A 16,035-nucleotide genomic window follows, 5' to 3' on the forward strand; every position below is an offset into this window, starting at 1 on the left:
GATAATAGATATGACCAGTCCACTGTGCACTAATACACTGCTAGATTCTGACATTTAGCACACTGCTGATTGGATTTACTACTACTGTCACTGCTTAAGAACCAAGTATGGGTGGAATTATAAGTCACCTAAATAGGGTCCATGCCCCTCTGGAGAGGTGTCTTGCTGGAGATCAGTAACAGACTACCATTCCATACAAGGGGGAGGAAAAAAAATCTTTGGTTGCAGTCTCTGTTTTGGTTTTACAAGTTCAATTACTTTCTTAGGTTGAATCTTGTTTTACTCTTACCTAAAAATTTATTTTAATAAATTTGAGAACCTTTCTGATAAGTACCTTTAAGCATGTCTTGCAACTGTTCAATTACAATAAGTGGTTGTACAACTGTGGTATTACTTCTCTCATAGATGAAGAGAGCTGAAGCTGCTAAGAGTTGGGCTTCTCACTGCATCCCTGTTTTTAAACAATGGACTGAACAGGTGAAAAATCATGACCCATAGCTTGAACTCTGAGGAGCTGTTTGATGCCATTTTCTGTCCTCTTCAGAAAGCTTCCCACTGCCCCAGGGGTTGTGTCCCTCCCACCTCATATAGAAAATTGACCTTCAAGAACTAACAGTTTTAAACTAACTAACTAACTAACTAACTGACTGACTGACTGACTGACTAAATATAGTCTTCTGGTACATGCTGAGTAATTTGAAAGATAACATACTAAACCTGACAATCTTTCCCACATCTCTGTTTCATAAATCTTCAGATTTTCTTGTAATGCAGGACGCAAGCAATGGAGTTGTGTCAAATAAAGTTAGTATGCTCTTCCAGAGAATGTATTTTGGATAGTCTCCTTTTTCCATAGTAACACCTATTGAAAGAGAGCAGTAGAAGATACTGATCTATAACTTGCTGTTCATCACAAGTAGAGTTTGAATTCTTGGATTTTTCCAACTTTTACCATTCTGTCTTTCAACATCCTTCATGGGAGAGTGACAGAAATAGTGGGGAAATATCATTAGGGAGTTACATGTTCTTATTTTATATAATGCCATGTAAGTTATGGCCTTAAGTAGCTAGGACACCTATTTGTGGTCTGCAAGATGACACCTTCAGAACAGGGATTCCTAAAATGCTGCCAAAGTGTTTTTATCAATCCAAATCACTTTGTGCCAGTTACTAGAATAGTATTGTAAATCCTTGTGATTTTTGACAGTCTTTGTGTGCACCCCATCAGTGAAATCACTGCACCAGCCAGGATGTCCATGTGGTATGATACCACTTTCCCAGCAGGCCAGTAATGTCTAAGAAAGTTTACAGTTTTATTCCTTTTCCCACTGGTAATAGTTAGAGATGATAATCGAAGTTACCAGCACCAGGAAGGCAAAAAATAAAATTAATCAATGGAAAAAGTAATATTTATCTCTCAAACAGTATTTAATGGTAAAATTTGTTCTATGTTTAAGTGGCGGATAATTAGGACTGCACTTCAGAATGCTTTTTAACTTACTTTGTTTTGTTATTACTGCATAAGTGTCTTCTGAAGGTCTCTTCTTTGGAAACTGCCCCTCCCTGTTTGGCCTGATGACTAGTGATTTCACACTTACACTTATTTATTTAAAGCCATGGCAACAACCATACTGAAATGTCACCAAGTAAAGCCCAGGTCTGCATGCTGACTGGTGATGCAAAGGTCTGCTCTCTAATAAAATACAGCCCATGAGGGATAAGCTCCAAAAGGCAGCTACGCCCTGTCTTCAAGCATTTGCTCTAATTTCAAGGCTTTGCCATGTGGTGTTGCTCAATGTGCAGCAAAACAAGTTCTTGCAAGTCCCTTGAGCATTCCTCCACATGTAACAGATTAAACATTCAGACTTCGTTAATTCTCCCACCCCCCCAAGAAAAAAAAAAGTCAAACCAAGCCAAAACCCACAGAATCAAAACCAAACCTGAAACAAAAGGTCCGATGCAAGTATATATTGGAGAATTGTTTTGCTTTGTTGCGAAGTGCTGTTAATTACAGAGGCGCTCAGTGCAGTTCTGACATGTGAGCCATCAATCTAAACACTCCCAACAGTGATTTTGCTTTGGTTGTGCTTTGCTACTTTGTACTGGACAAAGGGAAGGGAGTAAATGTTGCAATATACTATTGTGCAATTCCTGACTTTTAAATACAAAACGATAGGCAAGTCTGCATAGGCCTCTCGCACACCAAAATTTAGCCATTCAATTTTGCCACTCCCACTCTAAATCAGGAACAGGTATACTGGCTTCTTAAGGTCAAAAGGGGAGAAGGGGGAGAAGGGTAGAGTGATTAAGAGGTGGCAGTACCAGGGGTATTCTGCTGTGAAGGGCCCTGGTCCTTCTTGGCCTTAAAACTCAATCTGTTAGGTTACCTCCAGCTGATGATATGTGAAGGTAATTCTTAGACTCCCTATGCAGCATCTTACCAGGAAAGGCAGCTGGGTCTGTATTGCTGAATAAGTCATTTGGTGAAGTAGCTCTTCAGCTCCCTGTGTTTTTCCATCTGTGGAGTTGTAGCACATTCTTCCAGTTTCTCTTTCCTGTAGTGGCTCATATAAAGTTGGCTTATTCCTGCAGTTTCTGCCTACAATGAAAAATCTTTCTGAGGTTTTGGGGGACCGCACATGTGCCCTCACTGTGTGGTGGTTGTGATGGCTAGTCTTGTATACTCAAAAGAGATCCCCTTAGAAAGGAGTAGCTCCAGTTAAGTGAAGACAGGGAAAGATGAAATTTATCAGTCTTTGTGCAGTGTGTCTTTCTATCAGTTTATCACAGGAACTAACTCCTATCAGATAAAGGAGAGCTCTTGGGCAATAGGGCCCAGCTTTGAAAACCCTTGGTGGTTTCTGCTTCTTGCTGAGCTTCTATGATGCAGGAAACTCTTAATGATCTGCATTACTATAATCACAATACTTTGCAAGGTCATGGGCTGGGGCCGCTGGTAGTATCATGCAAGCTCTGTGGTCCTTACTGGGATTCATGCCACATGCTGGTTAACAGAAAAAGGGATTTACTGTAAAGGGCAAGAATCCCCTTCTTGCTGTGTCACCACCACCATCTCCAAGCTCTCTTTCTGTCCAAAAGAAATGTGAGCAAACTGCTGCTTCCTACAGTTCTTCAATCCAAGTTGGTTCTTCTTAAGCCTTCAGGCATGGCGCTGAAACTTTCTTCTTCAGGATGGCTCTTCAAAATGAAAGGTAGAAGCAGAGAAGTTCAAACTGGGCTTTGCTCTTCCAGCAGCCTACATGCAACTAGTTGGTGGGTGGGTGTCTCCCTACATCCTTTCTTGGGTTTTTTTTAAGTTGGGTTTATGTGAACCTTCTTACTCTGCCTTACTAAGTTAGCTGGCACAGAGGAAGCCTCTGAGAAACCCTTGAAAAATCTCTGCTTTTGGTAGAATTTTATAAAGATGGGAATAGATTTTAAAAACCCCAACAAAACAAAAAATGCAACAAAACAAAAAAAAAAAACACACAAAAGCAACGCAAAACAGACAACAAAACAAGTAGCTCTGTATGGATGTCATGGACCTTTTTAAACCTGATTGATTTTGGGAAGTCTTCAAATAGGTATGCTGGCAAGGGCATTGCACACAGATGGAGATAGCAGTGAAACATAATTCAGTAGCTACTCATTTGCTGGATTTGGTCAGGGGAGGTTTTAAAGGACACTTCTGAGAGCTTTTTTCTGATGTGGTGATTTTTTAAAATGTAAACAAGCTACAGGGCTTAATAATATACAACTGAGGATTATGTCCATTGTAATTTCTTTACATTACTTTTACTAATTGTATTATATTCAAACTACTTATTTCTGAGACAAAGTGGACAATACTAGTGGGCATCTTGCACTTGATTAAATGTAAAACATTTTCTTAATTTAGTGATGTGTTTAGGAGAATACTGTAACTTACTGAATATACAACAGTGATAACTGTGTTTACAATAATTTTAAAATTCCTACTGTTCAGTGGTAGCCAACTTGTTTGAGAATTTAAAGTAAGGCATACTGCAATTAGCAATCTTGGAAAAATTAACTCAATGCTGCTACCACTAAATCCTGTGGGATGGATACTGTGGGTTTAAATGGCAGCAGGATTGTATTCCAAGCCTCTGTCTTAAGTACTTATGACTAAAAGGCGACTTGCCTTGTGCTCATTTATGTATCCCTGTGTGTAGTACATCAGTTAGAAATCTATTAATGATTGATTTGTAACATTAGGACCTTTATGGAGATCACAGTGGGGTTTTTGTTTATTTTTGTTTGTGAGCAGACACTTAGACATTTTGGAATGTATAACATTGATCCTTGTGCTGGAATTGTTTACATGCAAAAATGTATTTATGATTTTTTGCAAACTGCAATGTGCAATTTTGTACATGTGTTTTAAACTACAGAGTTTATAAGGAAGATATTATATGTACAGTACTTGGACATGAGTATTATTTCTTTGATATAAATATCTAGAGGAAAATTAAAACTGCTTTATATTCATATTTTTGGCTGTGTTTTTTATTATTTCAGCAAGAAATTAAAAAGTCAGCTTAAATCACAGTGATTTGAGCTTTTAAGAAGTACTTTTAAATCACGTTTGATACACTGCTTCCTTTGACTATGTCAATATACTGAAGTGCAAGGAGGGATGAATTTCTTCTTGCAAAAATGTTGCTCTTCGGGATAACTTCCCTATATATGTATATATTCCCTATATATATGAGCGAAGTTGTAACTCAGAAATTGCACCTTTATAAAGAGCAATAGAGGAGAAGAGACACAGTGTGATGATACCAGGTTTCAGGCCCTTGCTAAGAAAAGCTGACTGGAGTCATCAGCACTGTGGGATGGGTCTCCAGTGACCCATGTTCTTGACTTCTGTGGTTCAACAGAACGAGTGACAGTAAAACGTTTTTTGCAAATGGAACTGTTCTGAACCACATCTGGAGCGAATCTGTTGAAATAAGGTGTTTCTTTTTCTTTGCTGTGATCAGTGCTCTTACGCACGCTGATACATCCTGTCGTGCTCCCGAAGGAGAGCTGCTCGGTGAGCATCCGCACGTGCTGAAAACACTGCTGAGCTCCCGGCTGGAAGCTCCCGTGCTCTGGGAAGGCAGCCCTGCCTTCCGGATACGTCCTTTCGGAGCAGTGAGGCTGGGCGGAGTGGGTGCCAAGCCCCACCAGGAATGCTGCGGGGATGCCAAGCTGAAGTGGGAGCGGAGGAGCGCGGCGCTGGCGGTGCCAGCTCGCACGCCGGCACACAGCTGGACCCTGTCTTCTCTCTGCAGAGCGTGGGTTCCGGGTCTGGCACTGAAGAAACAGTAGAGGGAATGTTTTGGGGTGGTTGTTTTTTTTTTTTTTTTTTTTTTTCTGCTCTGAGATAACGAATGGTAGGATTTCAGAGGCATGACAAAGCTGGGGGAGGGGAGGGGAAGGAAGCTGTAAGCACACTTGGAGCTGTTGTATGTTGGCACTTAGGTTCATGACCACATAATCAGTTTGGTGTAGGATTACTGTGACTTCTAAATGGGAACCGTGCCTCCTCCAGTGCTCTGGGAGTTGTTTAATGCCTTTTAATCCCTGTGTTGTGCATGGCTTCAGGCTGTGTTTCACACATGCCAGTCAGACCATTCCTTGCCGATTTCCAATAAAGACAGATTTCTTCATGGGAAACGCTGTAGCACTGTTGCAATAATCTTCATGATTTCCAAATTAATCGCAGAGGGGAAGTAGAACAACAAAATGGAGTGTGCCTTTAATGATTTGATAGATGTTTAAGGGTACTGTTAATTTTCTAGGTCAATTTGAATTTAAGAGCATAGGAAAAATGTCTTGAGTATGTGGGATAGGAACCAGTCTACTTGTTCTCTTTAAGCTTCAAGTTCCTCTGGCTCTGAGTGCCTCAGAATGGTCCCTTCAGAAGTGCTCAGGAAGGAGATAGTTGAGACTGATTGTGCTTTATTATCCAGAGGGTGTGGAAAAAAGTGGGTGCTTTGCACTAGTTGAATAACCTGCAGGATTGTGTTCAGGTTTTCTTTTTTCTTCTGAGACTGTCCCTTCTTCTTCTTCTCCCTCTGTCTCAGGGTTCCTTGCAAGAGTGAAACAGACACAGCCCTTACACAATTCTAACCGCAGTTAAAACAGTTGCACAGGTCTTAATCTACAGTCCTGACCTAGAACAGCAGATCACAGTTTATTCCTGGGCCCTGCACATCTTCCAGACTAAGGGAGGCAAAGGCCCATTGGTGCTCTCACAGCCTATTATTTTTTCTCCTTCAGCCAGAGGGACTGAGGTTCTGGCATAGGCCATTCAGAAAGATCTGGCAGCTGCATCAGTTGTCTGAAGTCAAATAGCAGGTGACACACAAAAGCTGTGAACTTCTCTCACTTGTCCTGATGTGGTTCTGGTTACTTTCTGTTTCATCTTAAGCTGGCTGCATTATCGTAATTTCAAAGTTTTCTCTTTCTCTGGTGTGACATAGCTAAGTGGAAGATATGACATGCAAGTTGCATTGGGCTTCCCCCCACCAACTGTAAAGTAGGTCAGGAAGTGTAAATTACAAAATTTGGGCAGATGTTTCATCATCTGAGCCATTCTGCCAAATTTGAAATTTATGCTTTCATCATTCTTGCTACAACTCTCAAAGGTCAGCCCCAGAAAGACCCAGCTTCAGGGCAGGTGGAGAGTTAATGACTGTAAGTGATGGCTTCATCAGTTCAAGGAGGTGTTTGGATGGATATCAGCTTGTGGCCAGCAAATTGGGCAGGGCTGGAGGCCTAATTTCTGAGATTCTAAAGTTGCAAAGGCCAGTGACAGATACCTTGGATACATGTCACGCCCCATGATATGACTGCTCCGTGTAAATGCATCGTAATGGTTGAATTCTGGAGGGTGTCTCAAAGCTCATTCTTCAGGTATCCAGTTACCCAGACCAGGAGATTCTTGCCAGAAGAAGGCACATAGGCAGCCAGAGTACATAATTTCTGACCATCACCTTGTAGATTTTAGTAATCTGTGGAGGCACCTGGAGTTGGCCATTCTCTGACCCATAATTTTGAGTTAAAAGGGCTCCTTCTCTGCTCTGACCTGGCAGCATCTGTGCACCTGTAGCCACAGCACCATATAACCTCCAACACAGCAGCAGCTCTGAACACCACACTACCTGAAGTAGGTATGCCTGGGTTCAAATCTTCATCCTTTGCTTATTTTCTTGGTCAGTTCTTTTCCTTAGGACCTGGTACAACAGGTCCAGTTTCCACAGGAAGCAGGATATCAAACAGCTCAGTCATCCATGGCCCTGAGCTACAGGGGTCACTGAAAGGAATATAAAATGGATTTTGGGGTTTTTTGGCTGCAACTGCTTGCATCTGCTTGAGAGGCCTTAAGCAGATCTTACCCCACAGGTTTCCAGCTACACATGGCCTGTGCTCTACAATAGAATAGCCATGCCCCTGTGTTACTCTATTCCTCATCAAACAGCTGGGCCTTTGTGGTGGGTTGGCCCTGACTGGATGCCAGGTGCCCACCAAAGCTGCTCTATCACTTCCCCCCACAAGTGGACCGGGGACAGAAAACATAAGGAAAGGCTTAGGAGCTGACAACAGAGATCACTCACTGCTTACCATCATGGGCAAAACAGACTTCACTTGGGTTGAATTTACCACCAGTCAAAATCAGAACAAGATAATATGTAAAACAATTCCTAAAAACACTTTCTCCCTACCTCTCCTACCTTCCCAGGCTAAACTTTATTCCCAGTTCTCTACCTCCTCCCATGAGTGGTGCAGGGAGATGGGGAGTGGGGGCTATAGTGAGTTCATTACATGTTATTTCTGCCATTGCTTTCTCCTCAGGGAGAGAAGTCCTTCCCCTGCTCCAGTGTGGGTCTCCCACAGGGGTCACAAGCTCTACTAGAAACCTGCTCCACCATGGGCTCTTCTCTCCATGGGTCTGCAGGTCCCTGCTGGGACCCTGGTCCAGCCTCCTCTCAGGAACCCACTTATTCCAGCGTGGGGAGACACAGTCCTGGCGCCTGGAGCAACTCCTCCCTCACCTTCTCTCGGTGTCTGCATAGTTGTCCCTCTCACATATTCTCACTCCTCTCTTCTCTGGCCAGTTCTCAGTTAACTCAGTTTTAACTCAGTTAGCTCTCTTCTCAGTTAAGTCTTCACAATAACATTTTTTCCTGTTTCAAGATGTTATCACAGCATCATTATTACCATCTCTGAGTTTCTTCGCCTTGGCCAGTGGCAGGTCCATCCTGGAACCATCTGTCATTGGCTTTGTTGAATGTGGGAGAGGCTTCTGGTAGCTCTTCCCAGAAGCCATCTCTGTAGTGACCCCATCACCCGAACCTCGCCGTGTAAACCAAATGCAACCTCCCGATGTGCTGGAATTCCTGATGCCTACAGACAGTCGCAAAGAGAACTTTCTCTTCCTTTCCACCCTGTTTCCATCCTTTCTCTATGTCTGAGCTCTTCTTTGGTGCCTCCCACTCACTGCACTTCTCTAACCCTAACACTGCATCTCCATCTGCTCCCTCAGGCTGTGGCTGGCAGCCTTCCCAGCTCCCCTCCCTCTCTCTTTGCCTTCCCTGCCCAGGTGTGTGTAGGCACTTTGCTGTGCAGCAAACTGAATACACCCCCTGAAGAGAGGACAGAGAGAGTGCATACCATGTTATCCTCCACAGTTCCACCTGTAGATGTACAAAAGCAGAAAATCTCAGTTCAGTGAACTAACAAACTGACTGACAACTGCAACTGTAGAAGGGTGGGAGCCTTTGCCTAAGGTGAGTCCCATGAACCTGCAGGTTCAGCACAGCCTTGCTTCCCTGGGCTCAGCAGGGCTACGGTAAAGTCTCAGAAAGAATGTGGCCTTAAAAACTGTGTGGGCTTTGTGGATTTGCACCTTGGTTCTAGGGAGGTCTTGGATCTCCCTTCTTTTTGGGTTCTGTGTTTTGCAGGCTTAAGTAGGGGAGAGAATGAAGGAAAATCCCAGACAGAAAATTACACAAAATTGAGACTAATGTAAATACTTTGGGGCAAAACACTAGCATGGGAAGACTTGTTGCTATTCTCCAAAGCATGCTTTAGAAAACCCAAAACTTGAAGGTAATTAAGAAAGCACAACAGAGGTACCAGATTACCTCTGCTGTTTTGCCACAGGCCAAAGCTCTCCAGCATTTGCAGTTCAGATTAAGTAAGAGCTGACTGGGAAGAAATGTATTCCAGCATCTTTCTCTCATCACTGTAACTTTTTGAGGAGAAATGGAGATTTAACTCTATGTGCTAAGCCAGCTTCATTGATCTCAGGTAATTAACAGCTCTCCCCTCTCATCTATAATGTCTCTGTTACAGAATGGCTGTGGGTGTTGGACAAAATGCTGTCTTAACAACTACTCTGAAGCCTGTTTCCAGGCTACCTGAGATCACACTGTGGGTAAAGACAAACCCAGCCAAAAACAGCTACACAAATGACTGAACATCTCATTATGCCACTGAACATCTTAAGCCCTCAATATCCCCCTTGGATTCCGTCTTGGCTTTCTGAAGGTGCTGGAGTCTCACTCATTGCAGGTTCTGGAGATTTTAAGGGATATTTTTGACCATGGGCTGCAGTTTGGGAATAGCCATGTGCATGTGCAGCTGTGGCTCTGAGAGCATGACTCACAACAAGTTTTTCCCAGTGCCTTACCAGTTAATTCTTTCAGTTTCTTTAAATGAGACATGGGGCAAATGTGACTCATTGTCATTTCTGGAAATGACAGACTTGCAAAGTAGGGCCCAGGGGAGTGTCTGCCTTGTGCCATGCAGCTGGGATCAATGGGCAATTGCCTCTTGACCTCACTCCCTTTCCCTTCTACTTTCAAAATTAGCATTGCTACTTGAGCTACTTGATGGACAATACCAGGAGAGACTTTCTGTTTTTCTCTGTTGACTGTGTGAGTATTCTGGCTAGAAAGAAAGACAAATTACTTCAACAGAAGAACTTGACAAATTTAATGCTGGTGTTTTTTTATTAAAACCATATACTTTGATTCCTCTCTGCACACATCAGCCTTGCAAGAAGCTCCAGGAAGGCAAATCCCTCCTTCTTGAGTAGATCCATGGCTGCTAGAACTGGTCACTGTAGTTCTGGCAGTTGCACTAGTGCACAATGTACAATATGTACAATTTTGTGCTGTTTCTGACTGCTCCATGCCACTGCAGCAACAGCAGCAGTGCCTCCCTGGAGCAGGTGTCCCACAGCAGAATGTGTCCATCTGGCTTGTGACTGGTACAACTGCTGCAGCCTGACTTTTGGGTGTGTGGCTCTTCCCTGGTACCTCCCAAATTAAAACCATGTGGGCCTTCTCCAAAGCTGCTGCTTCACTCTAACAGTCTTCAGGATCTACATTAGCACTGGTGTTAGTCCTGCCTAAACTTCTCCAGATGCAGAATGGGCCATCTTTGCTATCAGAATACATAGAGAGCACTTTAGGGGTCTTTGCCCCATTGCTGTGCAACACAAAGGGTCTGGAAGGACTTTTGAGCTTTTCTGGAAGGTCTGTGAGCTTAGGACAGGTGAAAAAAAAAAAAGTAAACAAAACAGAACACAACAGGGAACTTCATTTTATTCTTGCTCCTTAAGGTCTAAGTCAGTGCTTTCCCAGGAGGAGTATGTGGTACCCAGTCACAAATGTGCAGACCACTGAGAAAATCATTGGAAGGATGAACCTGTATCTGCCCTAACTGGACAATTTTGCCTAGACAAGGAGACTTAAGTGGCCTTCCAGACTGTTTCATGCACAGCACTCCCCATGGTCACAATTAATAATTTTATGTGGCTTGCATGTCCTTATGGGAACACAGCTCAATGGAAAAAGACTACACACATAATTAAACGATTAAATGTAGCCCTCCCAAGTGACTGCTCTGTTTACAAGGTGAGTGAAAAAGATGAGACTTCAAGACTCGGGGCTTGCAGCAGACTGTAGTCACCGCACATTTTGACACAGGAACTTAGCATTTACAGAGGTTCACAAAAAGCAGGCATGGTATCTGCCCCCTCTGGTCACCTCCCTGTGCTTACTGGTGGGCAAGGCATGGCTGGTACAGCCCCCAGCAAGGACACACTTTGTAAAGACTGCCGGTGGGTTTGGCAGCCTGGACATCTCTGACCTGTGTGTTTTCCACACAGGCAAGGCAGGAGGCCACAGAGGACAGCAGTGCACAGCAAGCTGTGTCCTTGTGACTTGGTCACCCCAGGTTGTGGGTGTAATAAGCACAATGTTCAAGGCACTGAAGTGAGAACCTGGGCAAACAGGAGTGAGGTAGTGTCTGAGACCACAGAGCAAATATTTGCCTGTAATGCACTAAGGCAGATAACTGAAAGGCAGCCAACAAAGGGTGGAGGAGTCTGGTGGAGACAAGGCCCTGCTTGTTTGCTCAGCAGAGAAAAGGACATAAATGCAAAATTAGGGCCATTCAGGCCTCTCAAGAAGCTGTAAAAGGTGAAAAGCAGGAGGGGACCTGTTACAGCCAGTCTGCACGTGCCTAAATGCTCTCTGAGCACTGGCAGCTCAGCTGCCTCTCAGCTGCTGGCTTGTACCTCTGAGAAGCAGCTTTCCAGACAGGGACAGGGAGGATAAAGGCTTTCCTGCGCTGTTGCTCTTGCTCCACATCCGCAGAAAGAGCTGAGCTTTGGCTATGGAGATTGAGGTGGGGGGCAAACTCGGCTGGCACCAGTTCCTGGTCCCATCTTGAACTTCCAAACCTCACAGTTTGCATGGTCAAACAAACTGCATTTACCTCCTGCTGGTCTGCATTAGGCTTTTCATGATCTACTCGGCTGGGACCATTTGTTACCTGATAAGGATGCAAGAGCAAGATGCAAGAGCAGATCATACCCTTCCCACCAAAGGTAGAATTAGACCCCCCCCTATGATCAAGGAATCAGATTTTAAAAGGCAGAAAATGTTTTTTGTGGTACTTTATTTTGAGCAATAGCAAAACTCAGGCTTTGTCTGGACCAGACAGATGTTTGGGCTGGTGCCAAGTTGGTGAGATCAGGTTTTTTTGTACCTGGTTTTGCTGTTTCCAAAACCCATGTGTATCCTGCTTTCTCAGACAGATTTGGTAGCACAGGGGAAGTTTCATGCCAGTGGTAACAGCTGCCTTGGCCCCAGAAGTGGGTGTTTTGATGTAACTGTGTCTTCCCCAGCATCACTGGAGCAAGAAGCCCTGGCTTTGGGCAAGGCAGAGATCACAAGGGTATCCCCTTTCACCCCATTGCCCCTCTCCCAGAAGGTGGTTTCTTGTCAGGTATCTTCTGTTCATCTTTTTGCTGTGAAAATCCTTGTTGTTGAGTCAGACATCACCTTCATGTTCAGAGGTGAAAAACTCTGTACTGCTCTACCCTTCAAGTGAAGCCTCCTGGCCTCTTTGGATATGAAGATGTGCTGGATGATACACTCCAACATCTGAAAGGAAAGAGGAATGCTCAATTATGTCCCTGAGGAATGATTCACCTTCCATCCCTGGACTGGATAACATTTCTTTCCTTCAGTAACAGGGGGGGATCACAGGGTAGTTAGCCCTGAAGGGGCCACCCACCATGACCTACCCTGCTCTCTGTGTTGTTGCCTTTCTCCCCATCTCTGGGTTTCATGTAGGGGCTATGCCCCCAAGGGAAAAGCCTGCCCTTCAAAGGCATCTATCTCACACCCATCCAAGAGAAACCTGGGAAGGAAGGGCTGACGATACTGTGGGAATTAAGGTTGTTTTCTCAACCCATCAGTGCTTCCTGCTGGGTTGGTTTGCTCTCCTTTTTTGTCCCAAATCTGTTGCAAGCTGGAAACATGGTACCAGATTCTGCAAAACTGCTTGTTCAAGGCTGGTGAGACTGTGGAGCCATTTAATACAGCTCCCTGGCTGACAGCAGCAGACACATCGGAAAAGAGTATGGCATGATGAAAGATCTTCTTCCATCTACTGCTAACAAGCATTTGGGAACTTTTGGAGGCTGTTCTGAGGCTTCCATGTCTATCAGTTCTTATGTAACTAGTGCCACAGGTTTGTTTAGAAGCTTTGGGAAACTCTACAAACTTTAAATCACCAGTTCTGTCAGCAGAGGGTAACTGAGTCTTGTGAAGCAGCTCATCCTTTTGCTGAGTTTAGAAACTATGCTCTGTTAACTCCCTGTGATGTCACGCACACCTGGTGGCATCAGAAGCGGTGTTTTTTCTGTCACATCTCCCATCAGAGTCCTGGTTTTTTAAGATCTCTGATATACCTTCTCTGTTTAGCAGTTTAAGGATCCTAGTACCCTTGCTGCATCCAGGCAGAGAACTATGCTCTACTTCCAGCTTCTCTGTCCTGTCACTCCACCTATTTTGAGATGGGGAGGCCAGAACTAGGTGGAGGGCTCACGGTGAAGAAGACTGAGTATTCTCCAGTCACACGCACTAGAGGATTAATTGATCTTTATTACCTCTCTTGTAATTCTCAATGTTTTATTTACTTTTCTAACCACTGCTGAACGCACCAAAACATTCATAGCAGCTCTTGGGTCTCTTCTTGAGTGGCAACAGCCGACATGGAGTTCATCAGTCAGCACCCAAGGACTGCTGTTGCCCCATGCCCACTACTTCATGTTCATCAGAGCTGCAGTTCATTTGCTAATTCATTGCCCCATTACTCTGGTACTGTGGGCACGTTCTGATGTTGTTAAGTAGAGAGACACAGCTTGTTAGACTCCTGTCTGCCAGTTAAACTTTGGAAATATGAGTAAGGAGAGCAAGATCCCTGAGCTTGCAAAGAGTCTGAAATAAGAGCATAAAGGTAAACTTACCCTGTCCTCAATGAAGCCACTATTGCTACTTGTCAGAAAAACAAGAGATGAAAGATTGATATATAGAGATCTACCAATCCACTCTTGTTTGAGTTGTTTATCTTTTGGGTCAGCCTTTGGATCTGGTTATGCCTTTGGAAAGCCTAAGGCTGCTCCAAATGCTGGATTACACTTCAGCACCCAGTGTTGTTGCTGGGGAGTGGTGCCTTTCCCCATAGCAGATGGAGCACTCATGTGACACTCCATACTCTATGTATCATCTATTTACATCTTTTTTTACATCAGCAACAGATGGCTTGGCATAATTATATTTTTTAAATTAGGGGGAATATGTATCTAAAACTTCACACATTTTCTAGAGCTTAAGGTTTTTACTTTTGCAGTACCAATGCTGAGGTCTTAAGTGAAAGGACCCCCCTTATCCTTCCATCACCTTCCATGAAGTGGTGTCACACTAAACATGCAGGTAGATACAGTACAGCAGTAAGCAAGCAGAAACTCCCCAGTCATGCAAAGGGGAGAGGAAAGGGCAGCTTGGAAGGAAGCAAGACAAAAGGGAGAAGAAACAGACTTATGGGCAGTAGTAGGAGGGAAGGGGGAAAACAGAAGCACTAAGGCTGACAAATCATACCTTCAAAAAGTTAATTGAACTCAAGTCCTACAAAAGCATAACCTTGCTTCAGAAATATAAAACCTAGCAAAACACGAGTTCAGCAGTTGATTTCTTCTTCTTCTTTTTTTTTTTTTTTTTTTTTGTATATAGGGCTGTAAGCATGGGGTCTCTGATACTGAATTTTTCTCAGGAAATATGAGACTTGTGAGGAAGGGTTAATGTAAACCAGGACTTTTCCATGCTCATGTGACTCCCCAAGCTGGGGCTGTAAGCAGGGTGCCAGGTTGGTTTGATTTAACAGTGCTGATGCTGTCAGAAGAAAAGAAGAGGCAATTGTTAAGACTGTGGGGAGAGATACAGGATAGAACACAAGCATCCAATATACTGAAATCTCTTTATCAGACTACATTTGCCCAGAAAGTTAAAGGTCTTTGAACAACGAAGAATTAAATACATCCTCAAAATTGCCAAATGAATCATCATCCTTGTGCACACTGTCAAACCCTGTGTACTGGCAATGTGCAAAGCTGCTGCCTTTTATTGGGAAGGGGCTGGGGCTTAGTGGGAATGGGCTTTCAGAGCAGGGCAGGAGAATACAGTTGAGACACAGGATGTTTAATCCGCATTCCTTACTGCAAAGGGCTGTATCAGGGTGAAAGGAGTCATCCATGGGAGCACATCTGTCCACAACCTCATCATTGCCATAGTACAGTCCACAGGTAAGTACATGATCTTTCCGGTGCCAACAGGAAGAATTAGAGTACAGCTTTGGGTGAAAAATATTTTTGATTGCAACCCTCCCTGTGAAACATCTCTCAGGGAATGGCCCATGGGAAGTACCAAGATCTGCAGACAGAGTTCTGGGCAAAGGCTGTGACCACTTGGTGGCCAGTGACCAGTATGCTCCGTGTTTGTAAGCAGGTCTTTTCCAGCTCAGGCATGTACACTTGCTATGTGACATGTCATTCTTTTGCTAGATTATTTTGACCCATGGACCTTTGCTGCAGTATATCAGATGATGTGCCTACTGGTTCTTGCTTGATGTTTCTCAGCAAGCAAACATGGTATGGTGGGTGGATGCCAAGCTAGTTTACATTTTTACGCTACTTTTACTCCTCTGTAAATCCTACTCAGTAATGACTAATCCCTAAGTTGATTTTCCTTTCCCATTCGGATTATTTTATTTTTGCTAAATTTTGGTACTTGATAAAATTTAACCCTTTAGGGTCTTACTGTTGTGATTTTTCACATGCTATATGGAGAAGTGGCTTGCTCTAAGGCAGTACTCCAATGGAGATTAAAGAGATATCCCTTCCAAGAAAGCGTAAGTACTTAAGGAAAATGTACAGAAAGTGCAGATTGAAAAAGGAAACTATGGAAGATACCTACAGGAATCAGGTGAGACATCTGTGTATACACGTAGTATCCAGAGGAGCCCACCTGTCCTCTGTCTATTGCTGAATCTTCACATAATGAATCTTCACATAATTGCTTGGACAGTGCAGTCTCTGCTTACCTGCCATCATCTTTATCAAGATTAACACTACCCTGGAGTCACTGGGTAGTGACTGGCTGAAGCAAA

Source organism: Cinclus cinclus, chromosome Z, assembly GCF_963662255.1.
Source record: "Cinclus cinclus chromosome Z, bCinCin1.1, whole genome shotgun sequence".
Taxonomy (NCBI): domain Eukaryota; kingdom Metazoa; phylum Chordata; class Aves; order Passeriformes; family Cinclidae; genus Cinclus; species Cinclus cinclus.